This window comes from Tursiops truncatus, chromosome 3, assembly GCF_011762595.2.
Source record: "Tursiops truncatus isolate mTurTru1 chromosome 3, mTurTru1.mat.Y, whole genome shotgun sequence".
Lineage (NCBI taxonomy): Eukaryota > Metazoa > Chordata > Mammalia > Artiodactyla > Delphinidae > Tursiops > Tursiops truncatus.
Genome location: NC_047036.1, coordinates 133,221,584 through 133,227,946, shown reverse-complemented (window position 1 = coordinate 133,227,946; position 6,363 = coordinate 133,221,584). Strand labels below are relative to the sequence as shown.

At 44.0% G+C, this 6,363-nt stretch overlaps 1 pseudogene; it reads left to right on the top strand.

The window, feature by feature from the left end:
- Positions 1-5,034: 5,034 nt before the first annotated feature.
- LOC117312038 (U2 spliceosomal RNA) lies at positions 5,035-5,165 on the top strand (annotated as a pseudogene).
- The last annotated feature ends 1,198 nt before the right edge of the window (positions 5,166-6,363 follow it).

Below are 6,363 nucleotides of genomic sequence, written 5' to 3'. Positions count from 1 at the left end.
TTAAAATGTATCCCAGGTGATAAATAAAAAGAAATTATAGAATTAAAATATTACTATTTTAAACCCACAATGAGAATTACTGAATGCAGACATTGAGCACCTGCTTTAACTAACATCAAAAAACAGCATGAACCAGATACAAGACATAACACCACCTATAACCTTGTTAAAGGGCTTGAACCTGTATCACTTCAAGCCTCTTGATCCAGCTCCCAACGTGCAGGAAATACAGAAGACAGAGGAACACACTGAACTGCACCATGAGTGAGCAGTCAGCAAATCTGACTGTAAAAAACTTGACAAGTCAAATGGCCCAGATTTATCCACTGATAAATTGTAAGAAAAAGAAAGAGGTGGAGGGGGAAACTATAGATTAAAAGAGACCTAAAAGGGGCTTCCCTGGTGGCGCAGTGGTTGAGAGTCCGCCTGCCGATGCAGGGGACACGGGTTCGTGCCCCGGTCCGGGAGGATCCCACATGCCGCGGAGCGGCTGGGCCCGTGAGCCACGGCCGCTGAGCCTGCGCGTCCGGAGCCTGTGCTCCGCAACGGGAGAGGCCACGGCAGTGAGGGGCCCGTGTACCGCAAAACAAAAACAAAAAAAAAAAAAAAAAAAAAAAAAAAAAAAAAAGAGAGACCTAAAAGGCAACTGACAAAGGATTAATCTCCAAAATACACAAACAGCTCATGCAGCTCAATATTAAAGAAACAAACAACCCAATCCAAAAATGGGCAGAAGACCTAAATAGACATTTCTCCAAAGAAGACATACAGATGGCCAAGAGGCACGTGAAAAGATGCTCAACATAACTAACTATTAGGGAAATGCAAATCAAAACTACAATGAGGTATCACCTCACACTGGTTAGAATGGGCATCTTCAAAAAATCTACAAACAACAAATGCTGGAGAGGGTGTGGAGAAAAGGGGACCCTCTTGCACTGTTGGTGGGAATGTAAATTGATACAGCCACTATGGAGAACAGCATGGAGGTTCCTTAAAAAACTAAAAATATCATTACCATATGGCCTAGCAATCCCACTACTGGGCATATACCCCGAGAAAACCGTAATTCAAAAAGACACATGTACTCCAATGTTCACTGCAGCATTATGTACAATAGCCAGGACATGGAAGCAACCTAAATGTGGATAAAGAAGGTGTGGCACATATATACAATGGACTATTACTCAGCCATAAAAAGGAATGAAATTGGGTCATTTGTAGAGATGTGGATGGACCTAGAGTCTGTCATACAGGGTGAAGTAAGTCAGAAAGAGAAAAACAAATATCATATATTAATGCATATATGTGGAATCTAGTAAAATGGTACAGATGAACCTATTTGCAGGACGGGAATAGAGATGCAGATGTAGAGAATGGACTCATGGACACAGGGGGAAAGGGGGGCTGGGATGAACTGGGAGACTTAGATTGACATATATACACTACCATGTGTAAAATAGATAGCTAGTGGGAACCTGCTGTAGTGCTCTGTGATGACCTAGATGGGTGGGATGCGGGGGGGAGGAGGGAGGCAGGTCCCAGAGGGAGGGGATATATGTATACATACAGCTGATTCACTTCACTGTACAGCGTAAACTAACACAACATTGTAAAGTAATTATACTCCAATTAAAAAAGAAACATATGGGCAAGACTAAACTATAGGGTTTAGGGATGCACACTTGAGTGACAAAACCACAAATAAACGCAAGGACTAGATTACTATAAAAGTCAGGATAGTGCTTACCTCTGGAGATAGGGAGGAACTCTGTTGGGGTGAGGCACATGGAGGAGTTACAGGGCAGGCTGGCACTCTTATTTCTTAATTTGGGTGGTAGTTATAAGGGTATTCACTGTATAATAATTCACTAAGTCACACATTTCTTTGGGTTGGTTTTCTGTATCTGTGTTTAATTTTACAATATAAATTTTTTTTAAAAAAAGAGTTAACTGCAATGGTTTTGTTCTCTAGGTTAATTATTTGGCCTTGATAAATAAGAAACTCTCCCCAAAACAGAGGCTCCTTTGATTTCTCTGGGAACTAAGCCATAAGAACTAGTGTCCAGCCACGATCACTGAATTTACCACACAGTAGAGCTCACTAAATTTTTGTTGCATCAATCTATGAATCAGTGAGTCAATAGATAATACAAACACTCCAAACTCTAAAACACTCTGCACACTTCTACTATTCAATAGATAACTCTTCCAGCTAGAAAAATCTTCAGGAGCTCTCATGACATGTAGGAAATGCTTATACTACTCAGCTTCACATTCCAGCCCCTTTTCCAGAAACCAGTCCTGATCAGTCTTTCCAATCTTACCACAGCTACTTATTCAAATGCTCCAGTCCACCCAAACAGGTCTACTTTTAGAATTCTATGTCCTACTTTTTTCCCATTTCCCCTGCTCCCATACCTTCTCTGGTAGCTTTCCCCAATACTAGTGGACACTTAGCCCTTGCTTGCACTGGTACTGTGAGAGAACATTTTACCTTTATTTGTTTTGAGTCTGCTAATATACTCTATATTTCTTAAGTCTGGAACAGTGACTAACACTTTTACAAAATTATTATAGAAAGCCTACCACATTTTGTGCATAAGAGGCTCCCAACCAATATTTGTCAATTGGCTGGTTAAGTTGGCGGGTAGATGAATGGATGGATAGACAGAAGAATGGGTCAAATTATCATATACTTGAAAGCACTCAGTGGCTATTGACAGACCGAAGATATGTAAGTTTATATTCAATAAGGGCAGAATTACAAGGGTCTATTTGATCCTGGAAAAGATCCTGGCCAGAGGATCTCTGGTGAACTATGGGCAGTTATAGATGTTGAGTGTCTGGAGACTGAGATGCTGAAATGAAAAAAGTGAACACTGAGAATGAATGGAAGAAACTACAGATAACCTTCCTTTCACTCACAGCTTTGTCCACATCTGGATCTATCTGTGGTGGAGCACACATTTAAATACTGAAACTTCAAGCAAAAATTTCAAAAGTCCCACTGTATACACTTTTAAAAAAATCTCTATAAAAAAATCATGGCAAGGGCTTCCCTGGTGGCGCAGTGGTTAAGGGTCCGCCTGCCGATTCAGGGGACACGGGTTCGTGCCCCGGTCCGGGAAGATCCCACATGCCGCGGAGCGGCTAGGCCCATGAGCCAGGCTCCGCAACCGGGAGAAGCCACAACAGTGAGAGGCCCGCGTACCGCAAAAAAAAAAAAAAATCATGGCAAGTTTGGGGTTGTGCAGGACTATGGATTGGGTTGGTTGAGGGCTCATTTTGTCCTAAAATCTACGTATAAGCAATTACGATGAAAAATCAGAGTCCCAGCCCTTCAGTTATAAAGGTGACATCTGCATAAAGAAGGAAAGGGAAGGTCCCTGAAATGTGCCAGCTGTCCCAGAGAGCTCTGAACTGAAAGAAATCCCTGTTCTGGTCAGAACACCAGGCTAGAGAGTGGCCTGGTGCCCAGGGTCTGCTTCTTCTGGTTCCCTCCTTCCAGCTAACCACAGGGCTGCCCTCCTTTTAAAGGAATGGTTCCAGGGAGAAATCTTCAAGGACTAGACAGATTGGAAAGGATAAATGAATGGGAGTCTGTAACCTGAGATGTCAGCAAATATAAATAAACAGACTTAGAGGTGAAAAGAATGGGAACCTCCAGAAGCTACAAACTTCTTTCCCCTCGTGCTCAGGCATTTTCCCTTCAAGATAGCCTGGAAAGAAGAGAAAGGCTCTCACGTGGATTGGATGCCTTCTGTATCATGAGAACTGCTTTAATTGCTTCCATACATGTAATTTTAACCCTCCCCCTCAACTTGCAAGGAAAGGGTTATCTTCCCTGTTTTACTGATGATGAAAACAAAGATTCAAAGAGATTAAGACTTGGCCAAGGCCACACACCTAGTAAGTGGTCAAAACCAGGATTCAAACCTGTTTTTTTTCCCTCCAAAGCCTTGCCCCCTACACCACTAGTGGAAACAGAATCTTAGCATGTTTTAGCTGAAAGATGACCTCACCATCATGCCCATTTCACAGATGAAGAACCTGAGGTGAGTACGGAGAAGCAACTTGCCCAATGACCTACAATGACCCAGGCTTTCTCACTTCCAGACAGGAACTTGCAATCACATGTATCCACCAGGGTCCTACAAGAATGGCACACTCAAGTAGGAGTATTAGAGGAGAGCATAATGAAAAGATTGTTAAAAGCAAGGACACATTTAAAGGAAGCCAACAAAGGCTGGTGATGCATTCCAGGTGCAGCAGCTGCAGGGGGGCCAGGACCACCTCTGTGCCTGAAGGGACAAGGCTAATGCCCCGAACCCAGAGAAACCCGTAGCTGAGCCTTAAGCTATAGTTCGAGAGCTCTGGACTTCAGAAGAGAAAGCCACTGCCAGTCTGCAGCCTGCCCTCTCTCTCTCCTCCGGCCTCTCATAAGGTGCCTCTCAGAAGCTGGACCATCCAGAAAGCCAGAAAATAGGGAATTCCCAGGCTGTGGCTTCCAGGGGTCAGAGCAAGACGGACAAAAGAGGATAATGGACCTAGAGGGGGAAATGAAGACTTGTACACACTGCTACACAGGGATGCTTCTCTGCAACTCGGTCCTTGGGAAGAGTCCTTCCTCAGCAAGTCAAAGACAACAAAAACCATGTAAGTGTTCCCTCCTAGTCCATGTGGGGTCAGGAAGGCTCAGCACAGAGAACTATAGGGCAGCTAACAGCACAGAGGTGGATTTCTCACTGCCCGCTGCAGGGGTATTACCTTAATTTGGCCAACCTGTCTGTGATAAAGGGGAGAGAAGCCCTGCCCAAACCTCCTTGGGATCAAAGGCATGACCTTGGAATTCCTGGACTTTGGTACCTAGGTCAGTACTGGTGTTCACAGGGAGAGTTACTGGTGTTTCAGGTGGGTATTTGAGAATTAAAAATAGGAGAAGGTAGGGTTGGGACTGGCTGTGTGCAAGAGCATATGTGCTGTCTACCAGTGCTTGGAAGTCAGGGCCACTTTTAAAATAAAGATAATCTTATCACTTCTTGGCCTTTTGGCTAAGATCAAGTGTAGTATCTGTTCTTATCCACTGAAATAAAGGCAATCCCAAAATGAAGGCAGTTTAGGTGACTTGGAAAGGCACATTCCTCTTATCTATGCCATCCTTGCTTTAATACTACATCTCTCCCTCAACACACATGCACGTGCATACACACACATCAACACACACACACACACACACACACACACACACACACACACACACCATGCCACATCAGGTCTCTCAAGCCCAAACCAGCCTTCCATCCCCTCCTGAAGTTTCAACCCCAGCTTCCACTGAACCCCCCTCCTCACCCTGATTTGGTCATATTTCCTATTTAGTTTAAATCAACAGTCTGATTTTATCAACAATAATGCTTTATGGAGGTTTATTTCTTCAAACAGACTGTGCTCCTCTTTGCTATAAAGTTAATTTTATGTTCTTTGTTCACTTTCCTAATCTGCAAATTACCTCCTCCCGTTCCCTGGTTACTTACTATTGGAAAAACAAGCCCCTTTTTGCCTCCAGTTTGAATATTCTCTGCCTTATCTTGATGGCCCTAATCTCTCTCCCCCGACTGGCCTCTCAAAGCAGCAGTAGGTAACCGGCGGGGCACAGCTGCGGGCCAGCACAAACCCCCGCGCAGCAGCGAGCCGGCCAGGCCTTACTCCTCCACAGGCATTTTTTTTCCCAATTCTTTTTCTCAAAGTGTGGGAAGAGGCTCAGTTGCAGCAGGGAGGATTAGAAATTCTGGGATCCACTCCATGCTCTCAGAAAGTCCTAGTGGGAAGACGGAGAACTTCCGACACTCCGAGAATCAAGGACAAATGCTTCAGAGGCTGACGTTTGGCTGATACTGCATGAAAAATGACCAGACTCTTTTGTTGGAAATGCCCGAAGGGGGAGGGGCTGCAAAAGGAAGAGCTCACTGGGAATGGAGGGAAAACAGAATCACCTCTTACATGATCACGATTTTTAAAGAGGATGGGGAAGAGATGACCTGGCTGTCAGAAATGTCAAAGAGAGTTAAGTGTGTTTGTAATTGCACAGAGGGAAGGGAGAAAGTGAAATGGGGAAGGACCAAGGAATTGACAAAAAATTAAAAAGACAGAGCTGGAAGGGATCTTAGCAAACCTCATGCTTTACGAATGAGAACACTGAGGTCCCAAGACCAGACCCCAAGTTCTAACAACAGGAAAAGAGTGATGATATTGATGATAATACTAATGGCAAGTGATATTTGCTTACTGTTATTTATCAAACCAGTTCACCCTCTAACTGTTGTTTAGCACATGCCATGTTCATTTCCATCTCCGGGCTTCTAG